The sequence below is a fragment of the Xenopus laevis genome, chromosome 2L, assembly GCF_017654675.1.
Source record: "Xenopus laevis strain J_2021 chromosome 2L, Xenopus_laevis_v10.1, whole genome shotgun sequence".
In the NCBI taxonomy this organism is placed as follows: domain Eukaryota; kingdom Metazoa; phylum Chordata; class Amphibia; order Anura; family Pipidae; genus Xenopus; species Xenopus laevis.
The window spans coordinates 26,462,224-26,485,094 of NC_054373.1; the positions used below are offsets into that span (position 1 = coordinate 26,462,224).

General features: G+C 36.9%; 1 long non-coding RNA gene across 1 annotated transcript in view; it reads left to right on the top strand.

Annotated features, from left to right (window-relative positions):
• LOC108707907 overlaps nucleotides 1-22,871 on the top strand; it is a 231,261-nt gene that overhangs the window by 83,874 nt on the left and 124,516 nt on the right. Inside the window, exon 3 of the long non-coding RNA XR_001934348.2 lies at nucleotides 21,612-21,642. This is a non-coding gene — a long non-coding RNA (uncharacterized LOC108707907). The remainder of the gene's footprint in view (nucleotides 1-21,611; nucleotides 21,643-22,871) is intronic.

The window sequence follows — 22,871 nt, forward strand, 5'->3', positions numbered from 1 at the left end:
CTTATATCAGCAGACAGGAAGGGTCTTGTGGAACCCAGGTAGGTCAGAACTAGTGAGTGGTAGGATATACTCTTTAGTAGGTTGCTCAAGAAGTTACAGAAAAAGGTTATTTAACCAGCAGTCTGAAGCTCCACCGAGAAGTGATAGTGGGAATAGAGTCCCAGGTGCACTAGTGCCCAAAAGTATCTCTGGGTTCCACTTAGGCTAGGACCTCTCTGTAAGCTGCTCTATTCCCATTGATTACCCTGTGGAGATGTATACTGACCAGCTGTCTGCTGTGAGTATATCTTAACTATCACCCTGTTCAATAATCTAGCAAAGTTTTCTATCATATCTCATTTCACTCCTTTGTGGATCTTGTTCAATAAATCTGTTCATGCTTAAGTTATAAGATCCACTGGCATCTATTTAGTGTGTACTACCCAATAACTGTAGTTCAACATCACCCCGCCACCAGCACAAGCAAGGGCTCACATCTGGGAAAAGAGAGTCTCATTTGGGCAGTTATCAGTAAACTTGATCCAATTTTTGTTATATTTTTTAAGTGTAATGTCTGGACTTTTTTGCTTAAATTTGGTTCTGAATTAAAATTTCACTCATATGCAAATCATGATATTAAATGGAGGTAGGTTTAATTAACCGACTAGATTTGCTGCATCACATTATTCCAATCGGTATCTGAGAAAAGGGAGTGGCAGTTCTTCAGCAGCAGAAGGGTTAAACTTGCCAGGGTAGAGAAGACCCTTTGAGTTCCTAAGGCTTCTCTTAGTGTGCAGTGAGATTTGTACTTGCAGCTGTCCCACAAGTGAAGTGAAAAGGCAACTCCACAGGCATCTCCAACGCTTCAATGGGCTTCCCAAGTAGCTGTGCAGCTGAACGTTCGCCATGGGCAAGCACACACAAAGGGGACTTTACAATACAGGGACCTGTGTATCTACATTGTAACTTGATGTATATGTTCAGGTTGCAGCCCAGTGTAGGGAATATTCTCTCAATACTTCTTTCATACTTTCCAGCACTGTGAGCATTAACAAATGAGTTTCTTTCTTTCTTTCCTTCTATTATCTATCTATCTATCTATCTATCTATCTATCTATCTATCTATCTATCTATCTATCTATCTATCTATCTATCTATCTATCATCTATCTATCATCTATCTATCTATTTATCTTCTACCCAGAGCTGGGCCAAGTTGGCCAGGTGCCCTAGGCAACCTGGCCAGCCGCTGCGTCGGCTTGGTGCGCCCATGCGCTCTCATGTGAATAGATGCTTCAGCGCATGTGTGAATACATGCTGTACAATTAAGCGACCAGTCCAGAGAGGGGATCGGACATGGGGTAGGAGCCAGAGAAGGTACGTGTCTTGCGCTCCCCCCCCCAGCTTTATCCTTCTATCATCTATCTATCTATCTATCTATCATCTATCTATTATCTATCTATCTATCTATCTATCTATCTATCTATCTATCTATCTATCTATCATCTATCTATCATCTATCTATCTATCTATCTATCTATCATCTATCTATCTATCTATCTATCTATCTATCTATCTATCTATCTATCTATCTATCTATCTAACATCTATCATGATATATCTATCATATGTCTGTCTATCTATTTACTGTACCTTTCTATGTATCTGCTAATGACAACTATGTAAAATATATACTTCAGCACAGTGTTTACTGACGTAATCAGTTGAAATTGGTAAATGATGTCACTAGTTAAAATGTGTTCAATGTAACACATAAAGGTTAATTTATGAATGCAATGCAAAGTGAAATGTTCTGACATAAATCACTATTTCCCCCTATTTCCCCCCAGACACACCAACACACACGCACACATAATGGAGTGGGGGTTTTTCCCTTGTGGCTAAGCCCCGAGTTGCATCCATTGCAATTGTGCCCATTCCATCAAACTGAATGCAATTGCGTGAATTGTGTCTTTGCACATCAGGTGCAGGTTGCATTTGTCATTTTCAGAGTGAGACCTCCCGCCTGTGGTGTAAAATGGCATAAATGTGGGATTCTTTGGGTGTATGTCTGTTGTGGCTATTGATGTGCCTGCTCTTGGAAGCCTGGCACTACAGTCACATTAAGAGTGTTGGTGGCTAAAGGGATTGCCAGCGTCAGCAGGTGCACACGCTTAGCACACCAGCTCATTCCTAATGTTTCTGTATATTATAATAAATTAGCTTATCATTACATACAATCTTAATTTTTTTTAATCTTTTGTAACTCTGAACATGTATTTTATGCAATGCATTGGTAGCAATCAATGTATAATGATGTGTGCCGCTCCCTGGGTATGGTCCATAGAAAAATAGATTGCTGCTAGGCACATTGAAACATTCCCTTTAAAACCTCAAACATACCCATTCCCTTTCATACTGGAGTAACATTATTCTGAGACTATCGCAGCTAATTCCAGGTCATACAGAGATCCTGTGCCAGGTTGCTTTTTTCCCACCTTGGAATGAAACGAAATCAGATTAAAATTCAATATTACAATTACAGTAGATACAATTAACTGTTTCATATCCATACTGAAAAGCAACAGAATAAAAACATTATGTTAAATAGGAATACATTTTAATGCAATTATTCTCTTAATACTGATCTGCTGATGGTTTTTTAAATAAAAAAATTAACTATTTTGAAGCTTTTTCCTCTGCATCCTCCAGTCTGGCATTCTACTGATTCCCTTTAGTTACTAGGGGCAGTAGGAACACTAACAATTAACTGTTTCATAGCCATACTGAAAAGCATCCGAATAAAAACATTACGTGAAATAGGAATACATTTTAGTGCAATTATTCTTTTAATAATGATCTGCTCATGGGTTGTTTTTTTTAAAAAAAAAAAATTACCTGTTTTGAAGCTTTTTCCTCTTCATCTTTCAGTCTGGCATTCTACCGATTCCCCTCAGTTAATAGGAGCAGTAGGAACACTAACAATTAACTGTTTTATATCCATACTGAAAAGCAACAGAATAAAAACATTACTTAAATAGGAATACATTTTGATGCAATTATTCTTTTAATAATGATCTGCTGATGGTTTATTTTTATTAAAAGATTACCTGTTTTGAAGTTTTTTCCTCTTTATCTTCCAGTCTGCCATTCTACTGATTCCCTTTAGTTACTAGGGGCCATAGGAACACTAACAATTTACTTTCATATCCATACTGAAAAGCATCAGAATAAAAACATTACTTAAGTAGGAATACATTTTAATGCAATTATTCTCTTAATAATGATTGGCTGTTTTTTTTTTTTATTAATAAATTACCTGTTTTGAAGCTTTTTAATCTTCATTCTCCAGTCTGGCATTTTACTGATTCCCCTTAGTTACTAGGGGCAGTAGGAACACTAACAATTTCATATCCATACTGAAAAGCAACTGTTTCATATCCATACTGAAAAGCAACAGCATAAAAACAATACGTTAAATAGGAATACATTTTTATGCAATTACTCTCTTAATAATGATTGGCTGATGTTTTTTTTTATTAAAAAATTACCTGTTTTGTAGCTTTTTCCTCTTCATCCTCCAGTCTGGCATTTTACTGATTCCCCTAAGTTACTAGGGGCAGTAAGAACACTAACAATTAACTGTTTCATATCCATACTGAAAAGCATCAGAATAAAAACCATTACGTTAAATAGGAATACATTTTAATGCAATTACTCTCTTAATAATGATTGGCTGATGGTTTTTTTTTATTAAAAAATTACCTGTTTTGTAGCTTTTTCCTCTTCATCCTCCAGTCTGGCATTTTACTGATTCCCCTAAGTTACTAGGGGCAGTAAGAACACTAACAATTAACTGTTTCATATCCATACTGAAAAGCATCAGAATAAAAACCATTATGTTAAATAGGAATACATTTTAATGCAATTATTCTCTTAAAAATTATCGGCTGATGGTGTTTTTTTATTAAAACATTACCTGTTTTGTAGTTTTTTCCTCTTCATCCTCCAGTCTGGCATTCTACTGATTGCCCATAGTTACTAAGAGCAGTAGGAACACTAACAATTAACTGTTTCATATCCATACTGAAAAGCATCAGAAAAAAAACGTTATGTTCAATAGGAATACATTAAGTATTTTTTAATATAATGATCTGCTGATGTTTTGTTTTTTTTTAACTCCAGTCTGCCCATGCTGGTACCAACACGGGTTAATCGGAGACGTAGACACCGATGTGTTGACACTCCCTCCCTGTGTTTACACACACACATTCTAATAACTGCTGTCTCGCCGACTTTCCTCCATTTGCTCGACCCCCCTCCACAGAACCCCCGCAACTCTCTAAGAAAAAAACGTGATTTTTGAATCTTAAAAAACGCGGCAGCTATGGCTCGCAGCCCTTAATCATCGATATGCGCAGCGCAGGGTGAGTGGGGCTGCTGTGCATGGCTCTGAGCCGGAAAGCAAACAGCTGCCGAAGCCTGATTTCAGTTAAAATAGTGTCAGTGTTTAGTCTGGCTCACTGCTTTGGGAAAGATTGGCAGCTGGGTCAAACAAAGTCATTTCATTGGCTGCTTTCCCAGTAAAGCCTCTGCTAACATTTAGGTACTAGTGCAGGGTAGGCCCCTTCACTCCGGGATAGCCTACCATCTGACCACACCCTCTTTGCTTTCCTAAAAAAAATTCCTTTCCTTCTTAAAGATAAAATCCGTATTATTCTCCCTCAGCCCCTGAATGAGTATTAGGAATGTGAGTGCATGTGTGTGTGTGTGCATATTCCTTTCTTTTTTTGGGAATGCACTAAGTTGCTCTCATTTCGGAAAGTGCAGAAAAGAGTTTGTTCTAGCGCAGGATTAATAAAGAGAGCCTGTACGATGGCTGAAAGAATATCTGCTCTGCCCAGACAGGAAACTTTTGATCTGCACAACAGCCGGGCGACGTGTCGGTAAGGCTATTTATCCCCTTTACTCCTTCTTTGCGTTCTGAATTAACCCTTTCCCCATGCGCGGCAGGGTTCTGCATCAAGTGCGTCTCATCTTACTGTAACACGTTTTTTGGGGTTGTTTTAATAGATTTTTTAGAAATCCTGTTCAGATGCCGCAGGGACAACTGCGATAGGTTAACAGAAAACAGACTGACTCTGCACAAGAAAGGAATTTGTAGTGGGTGCCTCTCTATTTATTTTTTATTTCTATTTTTAAATGCAGCCGTTTTTTTTCCTGTTGTAGCTAACAGTGTAGAGGTCCATGAATTTGCAATGAGGGCCCCTCTGCACATGAGACTGGCAGGGAGCCAAAGTCAACTTCCCAGTGGCATGTTTTGCCTTAAAAGAAGTCAGAGCAGTTTCTCCCCCTGATTAAAACTAGTGACAGAAAACTGCCACTAACCGCGAGGGGGACTGTGCCAGTGGCCGGATTCTACGCCCTCAAACTGGCATCTTATTCTGGAAATGCTATCACTGAGACAGCGAGACAAATACAAGACACCTCTGCTTACCCACAGGCTGCACTCTTCTGTAGGACTGTACTCCCTGTTTCTGTATTCTGCCCTTCTTTCTGTACTTCTGTCCGACCAAACTCCAAGAGAATCTGTTTATATTCACATGTTTTAGTGTTTCTGCAGTGATTTCAGTCCAACCTGAATATTGTGCAGCCAAAGTGAAATCTGGAGCAAGTGCTGCAATTAACCCCTTCTTGATGTGCTTGTGGTTTTAACATTTCCTGTATTTTAAATAATATTCATTTTAAGTAATACAAACATCTATCTATCTATCTATCTATCTATCTATCTATCTATCTATCTGTCTCTCTGTATCAATGTTGTCTTTCCTTCTATCTCTGTCTCTCGCTCTATATCTTTCCATTCTTTCTTTCTTTCTTTTCTTTCTTTCTTTCTTTCTTTCTTTCTTTCTTTCTTTCTTTCTTTCTTTCTTTCTTTCTTTTTTTCTCTACCGATCTCTATCAATCTATCTATCTGTATCTCTCTCTATGAATGTTATCTTTATTTCTATCTATCTATCTATCTATCTATCTATCTATCTATCTATCTATCTATCATCTATTTTCTTTCTTTCTTTCTTTCTTTCTTTCTTTCTTTCTTTCTTTCTTTCTTTCTTTCTTTCTTTCTTTCTTTCTTTCTTTCTTTCTTTCTTTCTTTCTTTCTTTCTTTCTTTCTTTCTTTCTTTATCTACCTATCTCTATCTATCTATCTATCTATCTATCTATCTATCTATCTATCTATCTATCTATTATCTATCTATCTATCTATCTATCTATCTATCTATCTGTCTCTCTCTGTATCAATGTTGTCTTTCCTTCTTTTAATATATGAAATATATGCACTGAAATAAAAGAAAGTTAGTTAAAGCTCCCTCTTTCACTCTCTCTCTCTCTCTCTCTCTCTCTCTCTCTCTCTCTCTATATATATTTTTTTTTTCAACAATTCAATTAATTGCAATCAATCATTTTTTTCTTAATTATTGTTAAAAGCGACTCTTGTTTTGTATTATACACAAAAGAATACTTCACCTTAGATCATTTTTACTGTTAAAGGAAACTCAAAAGTACAGTCAGACGGATTTGAATTTCCTATGGCCATAAAATGTCTCTTTGTCTCTCATTCTCTGTCTCTCTTTATGCTTCTCTTAAAAACTCACACACTCAAAATATTTCTCATTTTCAGTAGCTGGGGATGCGATAAGCCATTGTTTATTTGGATTCTCTTTATTGGAATGTGTATACAATCATTTGTTTGTATTACATGAAACTAATACAGCAAAACCCAGTATTTTACAAAGTATAAATATAATTCTCCATTGATTTCAGTGTATCTTTTATTTAGTGTTTGGAAATGTGTTTGGAAATGTGTTTTCAGAGCCCTTTGGCATGGAAGGGAGATCAGATTTGATTGCAGGTACTTGGACATCTTAACTGTATAGTCTTTGTTCTGCAGGTTCTCTTCGTTTTCATCAAAAGCAGTTATGAATGTGAATTGCACGGCCTTCTTGCAGCAAGGAGTTATATGGTTATAGTTGTTGGCCCCATGGCCGTGCCCAGACTAAAGTATCTGTTAAAAAAAATTACTAAAATATTATGTGTTGGGGTATGAGCCGGTTAACACTGTTACAAAAGCTTAATGTTAATCTGTTGCTTAGAGGCTTTCATACAGCTAAACATCTCATTGGCATAACAATGAGTAGAAGAAGTTCAGCTAAGGATAGGCCAGATTTAGATCTTGAAAAGAAAGAGATTTAAATAGCCTCTCGCACAGATCATTGTCATTAAAATGTATTGGTAGGGTACATAAATATATATTTTCTTATTACATTAAACATCTTTCTTAAAAATAATTAAACATAGGCAAAGTCTCTCCCATGGAAAATATATGTTTCTTATTAGAAGGTAGTGAAGGGTATACAGTCTCTTTTACTGGGCTAAGAATATCCATGCGTCATAAAGCTGAGAAAAGCAGTCACCCCTTTATGTGTCAATTTTCCGTTATAGATGAATAAAGAAGAATACAGTGTTTGTGTTGGGTACAGAATATTATTTTGCTGTGCCACTAAAATCCATTTCTTTTCTGCAGTTTTTTAAAACCACGAACAAACTGCAGAAAGATGTAGCAACTAAGATACAGAACTTTAGAAATGTAGAAATTAAGCTAAGGGCAGCTTATGATAAAAACATTGATTTTAAGAATGTTTTTAAATACTTTAAAATGTAAAATGCCCTTTGGTTAAGCTTTTTTTTGGGATGAAAGTGTTGCTTGGTTGCAATCAAACAGCAAGATGCATGACCTTAACTCAATCTTAATTTTAGAACAATGACTTGGCCAGCGATAGACAAACAAAGAAAAAAGGGTAGACAGACATTTTGTAACTGGTGCACACCTGCCTCTCGATCCGAAATCCTTTTGACCTAGGTCCGGAGTGGAATTACCAAAAAATCCAGGGGGGAGTTTTTTAAAATTGGTAGTGGAGAATTCTAAATCAGTTTAAATTTGATCACAGTTTTACAAATGCTTAACAAATTGCCGAATTGTTAGTTTTTCAGAATGTGTTAAGACTGCTCTGCCCTGCTGCTTCGTTCTGTTAGGTGTTAAAGCTCAGCTCTAAAATTCCACCGAATACTTAAGCCCCAAAATTTAAGGAACCTTGAAATGAATGCAAAGTAAAAGTTTGGAAATGTTATATGCTGTGTTAAAACAAAACGGCAGACAAATTCTTAACATGAACATAAAATGCGCAATAACTTGACGAATGATGACAAATCCCAAAAAAAGCTATTTATTTTCATGAACATGAAAAGTGCTTTCAAAGACCTTTATATTAACTTTTAGTATGATGTAGAGAGTGATATTCTGAGACTTTTTGTAGTAGTTTTTTTCTTTTTACTTTTTTTTTTTTATTTGTGGTTTATGAGATATTTAGCTTTGTATTCAGCTACTCTCCTTGCTAGGGTTTAAATTAGCCTAGCAACCATGCATTGATTTGTTAAAGGGACTGGAATATGAATAGGAGAAGTCCTGAATAGAAATAGAAATAATCAAAAGTAGGGGAAAAAAAAACAATAAATGTGTAGTCTTACAGAAAATTTGTTTTTAGATGGGATCAGTGACCCGTGTTTTGTTGGAAAGAGTCAGAAGAAGAAGACAATTAAAAAACTATATAAAAAAAAATAATGACGACCAATTGAAAATGTGCTTAGAACGGGCCATTCTATAGCATGCTCAAAGTTAACTTAAAGGTGAAACACCCCTTTATATGAAATACAATATCAAATATTTTATCTGCACCAATTTACATAAATATGTCAGACACGTTGTCTCTGGTCACAAACTATTAAACCTGACCCGGAGCAGTTCTTTTTTAAGCAGGTATAATATTTTGTGTTGTAAAGTGTCTGTTTTTTCTCAGGCTTAGATATGTTTATGCATTTACTAGTCCAATCGATGCTGCAGTACCTGTAGCTGCAGGAATTATGTGGCAGATCACTATACACCAATATATTTTTCATGCAAACAGTTTGTGTAACTTCAAGGGGAATTTTCATTACAAAATTAAAAGCCACTTTTAGTGAAAAATGATTTCACCGATATTCGTTTTAAACTGTTTTTTTATAGCTTGCTAATGTTTTGTGCAAATCTTACATTGCTTTGTCAAAAATCTAAAGCCTGACTATGTTTGTATAATGTTATTAGCACAGTGGTAGATAGATGTGCGGCGCTTAAAGGGCAACTAAGGTCGTAGAGAATGAATGGTCATCAATTGTCCTTAAAGGGAAACTATACACCCCTCTTTTTCAACATGAGCTGAATGAATAGGGTTTGTGCTGAACATAATTTTTGCCTATTGTTTTAATTAATATATATATATCTATATATATATCTATCTATATATATATATATATATATATATATATATATATATATATAAAAGACAGCAACAAATAGCAGCACTCCAAGGAATTTTATAGCCAGACGAGATTGGTCAAAGCAAGCAGGTTTATTATTCCAACGTTTCAGTTCCTCATGGAACTTTTCTTCCCTGATGAAAGTTCCATGAGGAACTGAAACGTTGGAATAATAAACCTGCTTGCTTTGACCAATCTCGTCTGGCTATAAAATTCCTTGGAGTGCTGCTATTTGTTGCTGTCTTTTATATTTCTATTTGGACTAGCACCCAGGTTATAAACATTGGCTTAAGGTGTGCGCTCCTATCTGCTGCACTATATATATATATATATATATATATATATATATATATATATATATATATATATATATATATATATATATATATATATATATATATATATATATATATATGATTTTTGCTATTTCTGGCACTAGAGAAGAATATGAAACCAGTTCACTTTAGCACTTTCTGTCCCACTGAACTTCAGAAGAGCTGATAAAATGAATTACCAATCCACCAAGAAGCCCTTGATAATGAGCTGCTTAAAGCCGGCTGCTTAGATAAAGGAGAGGTTTGTTTTTGCAAAGGTAGAGAGGCAGTTCTGAACAAATTGCCCTGTTTATACAGGAAGGGTGAAGCTCATTGAAAATAGTCCAATGCTTTAGAATGGCTAAAAATAGGAAAATATGGATTTTTACTATTTTAAATCGGCGGACATTTATTTATTGTACTCATTTTCTACCATTAATAGGCTTATTTATCAAAGGTCGAGTTTGTGAGCTTAGTGAGGTTATTTATATCTCGAATTAACCCACAACGCGAATGTTTGCTTATTTCTGAATAGGTATGAATGTAAAAAGCTCGAATCAGTGCAATCGGGGAGAAAAACTTGAATACTCAATTGATCAAGTTTTCAACCAAAAAAAAAAAACACGAGCACCATGAAGGCTATTAACATTTCACATTTCAACAATTTCCATGCCATTTACTTCTACATGACCAGGTTTTAGCTGGAGTATTTTCAGATTTGAGCATTATACATCTCGAAAAATTGTAACTTTTTTATCCTGAAAATGTTTTACTGAAACTATCCTCAAAAACGTGATATTTTTTTTTATAAATAACTTCTGTATAGTGATGGGCGAATTTATTCGCTAGGCGCGAATTTGCACGATTTGCTGTCAAAAAAACAATGGATTCGCCAGTTAATGTGCGCCGGCGTAAAAAACGGACACCGGCATCAAAAACTAGACTCCGGCGCCATTTCGCAAATTCTTCGCCGTTTCGCAAATTAGCCCATCACTACTTCGGGATATCAGTATAACTTGAACAGCCCAATGACACTGAATTCATACAGCCCCAAATACACAATTCTGTGGTGGCAGGGGCATTTTATCTTCCTAAAAGTCCAGCCCCAGGGTTGTAATTATAGAAGCTGACCCTGCAGTTGCTGGGGGGATCAGGGCACTGATAATGTTGTAAACTAATTAGTCGGTTTTTCAAATGTATTAGTTGTTCGTAATGCATTTTTGAGTGCATTTCAGGCTATTTTTTTTGTGGTAAGACCTTCAAATTCCTGATATGGAATAATAAACCATTACATCCAATTGCAAGCTGTTGATTTCTCCCCATGATTGTCCAAGAGGCAGAGTTTTGTTCCCCTTAGCTCCCCCGCACTTGCGGCAAGGGCAGCAGTAAATGACCCCTTTCATGTCTTTTAGAAAGGGAAAGACATTTGAAGCTAAATTTAAGTGACTTGAGTTACATGCAATTGCAGAAATCATATGGGAGCCTAAAAGTTTGCCAGAAAGACAGATTATCTCTTTGTGGTTCCTTGGACAAATAAAGGCGAAGTCATTATATGGAAAATACCGACAGTGAAACTTCAGATAAATATTTTGGGTTACAATCATAGAAAATGATCGGTTTGTCTGAAAAGAACATTAAGGATTGCATTTACTAACCCCTTTGCTGATGCTGAAGCTAAATAACATGGACACCTGTTTTTCAAAAAAAGTCAAATTTAAATTGATCATGAAATCTACAAAACTCAGTCCAACCCGACCATTACCTGAACTTCCAGCAGAGAAGAATAGTATCAGGGGTGCAAAGGTGTATAGCCTGGACCACACACACCCAGGGGCTTCCCCCACCCACATGTGCAGTCCTTGAACCCCCCCCCCCCACTTTCAGCAGTGTCAATGTGTAAATGCAGGGGGGGGTAGGAATACTGAATTGGTGCACTGGGTGAAGCTGAGGTTGGAATGGTTGTAGAATTCAGAATGGAACAGCACCACATGTCTAATAGAATATAAATGCCTTTATTACAAAACTTTTGGGGAATTGCAGCAACGTTTCAGGCCACGTTTGGCTCTTTATCTTGATAAAGGGCCAAACTTGGTCTGAAACATATATTGTCTTATTCTATTAAAGACAAGTAGTGCTGTTCCATTCTGAATTCTATGTATCTGCTAGTGGAAAGTGCCCATTGGGGAACCTGCACTACATTGAGAACTGAAGTGTTGTCCTGAATACCTTCTGTTTGTTGGAATGATTGTACAAAAATGGAAGATGGAAGGTAAATGAAGCAATCAGAGGAATAGAAGGCAGACAGTAAAGGGAAGGAGTCATTCACTGTATGGACAATGACAGACACGTTTACACCTCTACTGGAGGGGGGAGCTAGAACCCTGGTTTAATACAAAATGTGGTCTGGGAGGGAGGGGCATGGCCATGTTGAAATGGGTTGATATCTCAGGAGGGTTTGTATAAGATCAGGACCTACTGTGTCAACCTTTTAGCTACAGAAGTTGTTTATGAAGCAGATTGTAAATGATAGGTCTACTGTTTATTTCCTGGTACTCATATGACTTTATATAATTGTTGTCTCACTTTATGGTAGGTATCCTAGATCTACTCTCATGATCAGTGTCACTGTGCTACAACAGAAAAAGGATCAATATACAGTACTTTCATCTGAAAGGCTCACTCACATTTACTGCACGGCTGCTTGTAGATTTGAAGTTCTATAAAACGACATAAAAGAAATTGCTAATATTAAAAAACAGATGTGCACTGTGTCAGGATGTAGATGTTGTCTAGGGTATCAGATATTACCTTACAGATATTCAGCTGTAGTGAACTACAACTCCCATCACTATGCAGGCCCTGAAAGTTGATTTAGAATGCCGGGAACTATAGTTATCAGAAGCCGGTGCCCTTGTTTGACATCTCTGCCTAAGGCCATTGAGGTGACAAATGCTCCATTTACAAAGCTTGCATAGGTTTTTGTTGACTGTTTAAGAACTGTAAACGATTAATGTGTGAAAAACATGTTTAATATGACATTGTGTATCCTTTTGTAAACTGTTTTTGCAATAATTTTTAAGGGGAAAATGGTAGGTTTGGGTAAAACTGAAGTGTTCCAGTTATAGAACTGGGGGAGGAGAAAACTATTTATAATTCTTGTGTGAACAAAGGTTTGGTTTGGACAAAATATGATAATATATTTATTCAGGGATTATGTTGGGAAATGTGTACTCCTGTGTTATTTATGCTTAAATATCACTTACATGCATTCATCTACATCAGTGGTTGTTGGACTTTATTGGTTCAAGGCCATTTGAAGTGCGGCCAACCTTTGTTCAGGGTCCCCTTATCTCATTACAGTTCCAATAATATCTACAACAGGAAATACATGTTCAACCCCAAATTCACCCTAACTAGGGTTGCCACCTTCATAAAATAAATAAATAAAACTAGCCAATATGCACCGAGGGCAGGGATGAGGAGGAAAATAGGGAAAAAAACGCTAGGGAGCTTTTATTTATTGTTATACGGTATGGGAACTGTTATCCAGAATGCTTGGGACCTGGGGTTTTCCACATAAGGGATCTTTCCTTAATTATACTTTTATACTAGAAAATTATTTAAACATTACATAAACCAACAGGATTGTTTTGCTCACAGTAAGAAATAATTTGGGTCAAGTACAAGGTACTGTTTCATTATTACAGAGAAAAAGGAAATCATTTTTAAAAATTTGAATAATTTGAATAAAAATGGATTGACAGCCTTCCCGTGATTTGGAGCATTCTGGATAATAATAATAATACCTTTACTGTATATGCTTTGCTTAATTTTACCATTTAAAGGAACAGTTCCGTATAAAAATAAAAATGGGGTAAAAAGATAGACTGTACAAAAATAAAAAATGTTTCTAATATAGTTAGTTAGCCAAAAATGTAATATATAAAGGCTGGAGTGGGGGATGTCTAAGAACACAACAGAACTTTGCTTTGCAGCTCTCTAACTCTGAGTTAGTCAGCAACTTGAAGGCGGGGCCACATGGGACATAACTGCCTGTAACCAATCAGTGGAAACCAAGGGAGCAACAAAGCAGGAAGTAGTGTTCTGGCTATTATATTAGATATCCATCCCTCCAGTCTTTATACATTATATTTTTGGCTAACTAACTATATTGAAAACATTTTATATTTAGCACAGCCTAACTATTTACCCAGTTTTTATTTTATGCTGAACAAATCCTTTAAAAAAATAATTTGTTTTCCAGACAATATTTTTTTGCCGAACTGTACAAGGGAAACTTGTGGTGTTAAATTACATCAAATAATCATGCATTTTTTATAATCTCATATAAATATATGCTTTAAATGTTTAATTTGCTTTTTAGGTACATATCAGTATATGTCAGTAATTGTATAATATAATATAAGTCAGAATGGCTATAATTAAAGATACAATGTTTTTTTTATCACAAGCAAGTATTATTAACATCATTGTATATATATCTAGCTTTTCATTATATTTTTACAGAGGGATATTTATTATTGTACCATGTATTGTAAAATAAGAATTTGTAATTGTAAAACCAGTGCCTCTTAAGACGTTTGATTTAAGCTGAACTTCTCTTGAATAATACAAATTAGAATTATGTCTCATGTTCTGAACATTTTTTTTGCATTTTTTTGGATTAAAGTTTTATAGCGTAATCAGTTATTTCTTATTAGATGTAGTTAGAAAAAATATTCCTCTATAGATGTATAATATGCGCTCTTATTTTAAAATGAAAGGAACTTCGTTCTATTTATTATCTGATGTTCTATTCCCTTCTTATATCTATTTGTGTATATGTTTTAAATGAATATTCAAACTTTAATGTATTATGCCCATTTGAAAATTGTCATAGCTTTAAATGGACCATTTTTCTTAACAAAAACATCAATTGTTTGCTGTGTTTTTCTTGAAAAGCTACCTTTTATATAGAAAACTTTTTTTTATTATCTTAAACGTTTTACTTTTATTGTTTACAACAGAATTTATAAGCCTTTTTGTAGATCTTGGGAATGAAGAATAAATTGTTAAATCAATATGGAAAATGAATACATGCTGCACATTTAAAAGTTGTCATAGTTGTAAATCAACATTTTTACTCTTTTTTTACCTTAGCAAAAACCGCCCAACTTTTGTCACAGTTTCCTACAGTTTACCTTTACATTTTTCTCCTGTATTTATTCATTTACATATTTTATAAAGAAAACTTTTAAAGTAACTTAGAGGCAACGGTTTACTTTTGGCCATGTTTCCAACAACATTTCTATGGCTTATAGTAGATCTTGGAATTGAAAAATCAGAGCAAACTTTTAACTGTGGATCATATGTATGTGGTGGGTGGTGTTGGTTGTTAATCGGGTCACCCCGATTTACAAGTGTTTAGACGTTGGAAATGTTACTTCATTGATCGTAAAATTAATAATCTATGGGGCAAATTTACTAAAGAGCGAAGTCACTAATACTACAAATCACATCCACAGGGACATTGCCAATTCATAGTTAAGTTACATAGTTACATAGTTAAATTGGGTTGAAAAAAGACAAAGTCCATCAAGTTCAACCCCTCCAAATGAAAACCCAGCATCCATACACACACCCCTCCCTACTTTTAATTAAAATTCTATATACCCATACCTATATTAACTATAGAGTTTAGTATCACAATAGCCTTTAATATTATGTCTGTCCAAAAAATCATCCAAGCCATTCTTAAAGGCATTAACTGAATCAGCCATCACAACATCACCCGGCAGTGCATTCCACAACCTCACTGTCCTGACTGTGAAGAACCCTCTACGTTGCTTCAAATGAAAGTTCTTTTCTTCTAGTCTAAAGGGGTGGCCTCTGGTACGGTGATCCACTTTATGGGTAAAAAGGTCCCCTGCCATTTGTCTATAATGTCCTCTAATGTACTTGTAAAGTGTAATCATGTCCCCTCGCAAGCGCCTTTTTTCCAGAGAAAACAACCCCAACCTTGACAGTCTACCCTCATAATTTAAGTCTTCCGTCCCTCTAACCAATTTAGTTGCATGTCTCTGCACTCTCTCCAGCTCATTTATATCCCTCTTAAGGACTGGAGTCCAAAACTGAACTGCATACTCCAGATGAGGCCTTACCAGGGACCTATAAAGAGGCATAATTATGTTTTCATCCCTTGAGTTAATGCCCTTTTTATGCAAGACAGAACTTTATTTGCTTTAGTAGCCACAGAATGACACTGCCCAGAATTAGACAACGTGTTATCTACAAAGACCCCTAGATCCTTTTCATTTAAGGAAACTCCCAACACATTGCCATTTAGTGTATAACTTGCATTTATATTATTTTTGCCAAAGTGCATAACCTTGCATTTATCAACATTGAACCTCATTTTCCAGTTTGCTGCCCAGTTTTCCAGTTTAGACAGATCACTTTGCAAAGTGGCAGCATCCTGCATGGAACCTATAGTTCTGCACAATTTAGTATCATCTGCAAAAATAGAAACAGTACTTTCAATGCCCACCTCCAGGTCATTAATAAACAAGTTGAAAAGCAAGGGACCTAGTACAGAGCCCTGCGGTACTCCACTAACAACACTGGTCCAATTAGAAAATGTTCCATTTACCACCACTCTTTGTAGTCTATCTTTTAGCCAGTTCGCTATCCAGGTACAAATACTATGTTCCAGGCCAACATTCCTTAATTTAACCAGTAACCTTTTGTGTGGCACTGTATCAAATGCTTTAGCAAAGTCTAAGTAAATCACATCCACTGCCATCCCAGAATCGAGGTCTCTACTTACATTCTCGTAAAAAGAAATTAAGTTAGTCTGGCAAGATCTATTACGCATAAAACCATGCTGGCACAAACTCATAGTATTATGATTTGCTATGAAGTCCAGTATCTTATCCTTTATTAACCCTTCGAAAAGCTTTCCTAATACTGACGTCAGGACTAACTGGCCTATAGTTTTGAGGCTGAGAACGGGATCCTTTTTTGAATAGAGGCACCACATTAGCAATTCGCCAGTCTCTTGGCACAATACCAGATCTCAATGAATCCTGAAAAATTAAGTAAAGAGGTTTGGCAATCACAGAGCTAAGCTCGCTAATTACCCTGGGATGAATACCATCTGGCCCTGGACCTTTGTTAATCTTAACCTGTTCAAGTCTCTTTTGAATTTCTTCTTGTGTGAACCATGCATCATTAGTTGTATTACTAGAATTGGGAGTGTTAAGAAGGAAACCTTCACTTACTGGTTCTTCATTTGTGTAAACAGATGAAAAATACGAGTTCAGAATCTGCGCTTTTATTTTGTTTTCATCAACCAGCTGATCCCCCTCTGATAGTAAGGGTCCCACCCCTTCCTGCTTCATTTTTTTACTATTGACATATTTAAAAAATAATTTGGGATTTTTTTTACTGCTTGCTGCAATATCCTTTTCTATAGCAATTTTAGCTTGCCTTATAGCTTCTTTGCATGATTTATTGGCCTCCTTGTACCTTATAAATGTTTCGGCTGTACCAGCTAACTTGAAAGCCTTAAAAGCACGTCTTTTCTTACCCACCTCAACACCAACGCTTCTATTGAACCAAAAAGGTTTTGCTTTGCAACGACGTTCCTTGCTTACAAGTGGAATATACTGACAAGTATATTTATTAAGCAGCATTTTAAAGACTTCCCATTTTTGTTCTGTGTTTAACCCTGTGAAAAGCATTTCCCACTTAATATGTTGCAGAGATGCCCTTATACTGTCAAAGTTTGCACGTCTGAAATTTAGTGTTTTAGTTACTCCCTTATAGAATTGCTTCTGCAACAGAATCTCAAAGGAGACCATGTTATGATCACTATTCCCTAAATGCTCACCCACACAAATGTTAGAGATGAGTTCAGTATTGTTAGTTATTACAAGGTCCAAAAGAGAGTTATTCCTAGTAGGTTCTTGAACGAGCTGGAATAAAAAGTTGTCATTCAGCATATTTACAAACCTATTAGCTTTTTCTGTCTTAGCAACCCCATTACCCCAGTCAATGTCTGGATAATTGAAGTCACCCATAGCAACAACTTGACCCAGCTGTGAAGCCGCTTGTATCTGCAAGAGTAGCTGGGCTTCATACTCGACACTTATACGAGGTGGTTTATAGCATACACCAATGATAATTCTTTTTGATACCTTTTGCCCAGTCGAAATCTCTACCCAGAGTGATTCTACACCCTCACCAGTGCCAGCTATTTTTATTTCTTTAGCGCATGGCTTTAATTCAGGCTTTACATACAAACCCACTCCTCCACCCTTTTTAATCCCTCTGTCCCTCCTAAAAAGGGTGTAACCATTTAAATTCACAATCCAGTCACATGTTTCATCCCACCAGGTCTCAGTGATACCAATTATATCATAATTTTTAGAGCATGCAATTAATTCTAGGTCTCCCATTTTACCTGACAAACTCCGTGCATTTGCCAGCAAACAGCGGAGGTTACTACTTTTACTTTTGAAATGTGCATTACTTAGTGAAGAATTATACGTTAAGTTAGTATTATTCTGTTTTCCTTGTAACAGAGGGACCTCCTTAGCTGGTAAACTGTATGCCCCCCTCACTCCTCCCCCATGACCCCTTACTAACCCCACTACCCCGTCTACACTAGCTTCCCCATAATCCTTTTATCTCACCCACCCCCCTCTTGCCTAGTTTAAACACTCCTCCAACCTCTTAGCCATTCTTTCCCCTAGCACCGCGGACCCCCTTCCATTGAGGTGCAAACCGTCACGGCTATATAGGTTGTACCCCAACGAAAAGTCAGCCCAGTGCTCTAGGAACCCAAACCCTTCCTTCCTGCACCAAGACTTGAGCCACGCATTAAGCTCCCTAATCTCCCGCTGTTTTCCTAAACTTGCACGTGGCACAGGCAAAATTTCAGAAAAGATTACATTGGAAGACCTTTCCTTGATCTTAGAGCCTAGATCCCTGAAATCATTCTTTAAGGTCTTCCATCTACCATTTATTTTGTCATTAGTACCGATATGCACTAAGACAGCTGGGTCGTGCCCAGCCCCACCCAATAATTTGTCTATCCGATCAACCACATGCCGAACCCTGGCACCAGGTAGACAGCAAACTGTTCGGTTGTAGCGATCCGGACGACAAATTACCCTATCCACTTTCCTAATAATTGAGTCCCCTACAACCACAATCTGCTTAGGCCTGACTCTACTCTCCCCCCCACCACTACTAGAGAAACTGGTCTCCCGGCTGTTAGAGAGATCAGCCCCATCTAGAATTGCCAATCCAGAGTTCATACTCCCATCATCTTCACACAATCTGGCAAATTTGTTGCGATGTATAATCTCCGGATCAGCCTCCATTTTCCTTTTGCCCACCTTAGATTTTCTAACTGTCACCCAGCTAGCTGCCTCAACATCCTGCTGCTGTTCTGTTCCCCCCAAACTATCTGACCCCGCTAGGTCCTGCTCAGTGAGCAAAAGACTCCTTTCAAGATTGTCAATCGACCGCAGTGTTGCAATTTGTTGCTCTAGTGCTCTAACTTGAGCCTCCAAAGTGGCAATTTGCTCACATCCACCACAGAGGTAAGCATTTTGGATCTCTTGTTCCAAATCTGCATACATATGACAGACTGTGCACTGAGTCAGACCTTCAATCTTGCTAGCACTCATTATCCCAGTTACAGATCAAAACAGGAAAAAATATAAATAAATATATAGAAAAAAATGAGGGTTTAGAACAAACTTTTGACCTACAGTAGTTTGAACCTCCTTTAGTTTTCAACTCCGGTGTTTGTAACTCCACTTACAGATCCCCCACTTAACGAGCAAACACTTAAGAGAAGCTAACACTAGAGCAAGCTCCACTGGAGTCCCAGGGGTTCTATTTATACAGTCTGTTCAGGTGCAACTAATCAAACCCCACCCCCTCAAACGGAGGGAAAACTGCAAAGTAAAGCAGGTTGTGACAAACTTGCTGTAAGCACACTAGCACACCAAACTTTGCTGTTTAGCACCCAAGACAGAAAAAAAAAAAAAAAAAAAAACCTTTTAAAAAAAAATTAAACCACAGTAGTTAAATATAAACCTTAATATAAAAAAGCAGTTAAGAAATACTTATCCTTTTCAGATGATTTGTTTGCTTTAAGTTGCTTTAAACCTGTCAGCAGCCTGATTCAAACAGACTCACTGGAGTCCCAGGGGTTCTATTTATACAGTCTGTTCAGGTGCAACTAATCAAACCCCACCCCCTCAAACGGAGGGAAAACTGCAAAGTAAAGCAGGTTGTGACAAACTTGCTGTAAGCACACTAGCACACCAAACTTTGCTGTTTAGCACCCAAGACAGAAAAAAAAAAAAAAAAAAACCTTTTAAAAAAAATTAAACCACAGTAGTTAAATATAAACCTTAATATAAAAAAGCAGTTAAGAAATACTTATCCTTTTCAGATGATTTGTTTGCTTTAAGTTGCTTTAAACCTGTCAGCAGCCTGATTCAAACAGACTCACTGGAGTCCCAGGGGTTCTATTTATACAGTCTGTTCAGGTGCAACTAATCAAACCCCACCCCCTCAAACGGAGGGAAAACTGCAAAGTAAAGCAGGTTGTGACAAACTTGCTGTAAGCACACTAGCACACCAAACTTTGCTGTTTAGCACCCAAGACAGAAAAAAAAAAAAAAAAAACCTTTTAAAAAAAATTAAACCACAGTAGTTAAATATAAACCTTAATATAAAAAAGCAGTTAAGAAATACTTATCCTTTTCAGATGATTTGTTTGCTTTAAGTTGCTTTAAACCTGTCAGCAGCCTGATTCAAACAGACTCACTGGAGTCCCAGGGGTTCTATTTATACAGTCTGTTCAGGTGCAACTAATCAAACCCCACCCCCTCAAACGGAGGGAAAACTGCAAAGTAAAGCAGGTTGTGACAAACTTGCTGTAAGCACACTAGCACACCAAACTTTGCTTCAACAGATGACAATTCGCTAGCGAAAGAGACTGCTGCTAGCGTTCGTTTGTACTCTATCGTCAGCCGACTTTTCGCTCAGGTGAATGGTTGTTGCTCCACAAATTCAGTAAAGTGCGGATTTTACTGAACGTTACCTATTTCGCCAGAGTTGACTTGAAAATGAAGCTAGATCTTTCTCAATCTTCTGTCACTTAGATCATACCCCGTCTGCCAAAAATGCATTAAAGTTGAAAAAACGCTGGTGACTTCCTTTTTTTAAGCGGGATTACCTGCAAAAGTCCTAACTTAAGCTCTTTTGGTTAACATTTTTCCCCAGACATTTGAGGGCCATGGAACATTTATTTTACAGTGGGCTCATGTGTAGGGCATTATATGATCTCTTTTGTCTTTATTAAGGTTCATTGGACATTTGTAATAAAAAGTGCCCACTTCAAGCATTTGCACCATCGCTAATAAAGACGTCCGTACAACTTTAATGTACCCACCCTATTCAAATTGACCTAAGCGTAAGATCACTTTTCACTAGACTTAAATGAAGGGTAGCGAATCCTTGCTATGAAAAGTATCGCTAGCGAAAAGTCTCCAGTGTTTGGTGACCAGGACACAAGCATTTTAGTGAATTAGAGTAGTGGTAACAAATTTGTGCCTGGCAAAGTGGTGTGAAGTGTGCTAAGTGGTCGCTGTCTACAATTCGCCCTTTAGTAAATCTGCCCCTAAATATTTGTTCTGTGAGTTCAGGTATCATCATCGTTCATGTATACCATAGGTAATTACTGGACACTCTAGCACATTTTAGGAAAGCATTAATTAATTATGCCTTGAAATATTACAGAAAGGTAAAATAAAAGAGACAATTGTGAAACTGAACCTGTTATTATAGTGTAATATTTAAAGTGCTCTTTCTTCTTTTCCAGAGTGCAACCAAGGAAGCCGTATCTGCTTATGGTAAGTGAAAGATGCATATGGAACAGAATCATTTTTTTCTTGTTGTTGATATCGTGCCAATGTTCTCAAGCCATTCAAGGTTTAATATTGTTATGTTTTGGGTAGCAGAGGATGAGGAGACTATCACAGTGCTTTATTAGCAGAGTCATGCAGGCATTTCACAACAGTAAGCTTTCACTTTCACTTTTAAGCTACCAGGAAGTATGCACAGTATAAGTATGAGCACAGTCACATCTACAGGCCATTTGCATGAACACCACATATTCCCCCTATAGTAGGAAAGCATTTGGACAACTATAATAACCAGCAACAATTAAACAGTATGCATTTTAAAACAATATTATGCATTATTCACATCACATAGTCCTGGGTCCATGCAGGTAGTTTTCTGATTCTCTCAGTACGCCTTATACTTTTACTTTCTTCAGGCCCATTGCAGTTGGAATCAGGAGTAGGAAAATGTCCTTCATCAAATGGAGCTTCTCCAAAGTCATTCCTAACATGAGCAAGATGACTTGCATTCCATTTGCGACCATCGGACAGTTCATATGTGTATGGACCTCGCTTGCCTCTCACTTCAAGTGGTGTAGTAAATTTAGATTGTCCTTGTTTCAGTATTCCTGGTTTCTTAATTCTGACTAAAGATCCAGGCTGAAAGTGCACTTCTCTTGCACCACGTTTTCTGTCAGTATAAGCCTTACATTTGGCTTGTTGACGTTTCACAATGTCAGCAGTAGATGATTTTGTAGGCACAGTATTTGATGTCTGCAACATGTAACTTAATGCGCATCTGTGTGCCATGTATTAATTCAGCAGGAGATGATTGAGTTGCTGCCTGGTACGTTGCTCTGTAGTTATGTAGGAACTCTTTTGTAAATACTTTCCAAGATTTCCAAGTAAGATTTGCTGTCTGTAGTGCTTCTTTCAGACTTCTTTTGAATTGCTCGATTTCTCCATTTGCTTGTGGGTAATACACTGAAGATTTCCTATGCACAATATTCCTCTCTCTCAGAAAGGATTCAAACTCATATGAGACAAACTGTGGTCCGTTGTCTGATATTAACCCCTTTCGATTACTTTCTCTGCTGAAGACTGTAGACAGAAATGTTATTACTGTTGCTGATGTTATATGAGAAACAAATGCAATTTCAGGCCATTTACTGTAATAGTCCATCAAGGTTATAGCAAATCTGCCGTCCATAGGAGCATTTGTAAAAGGACCAACAATA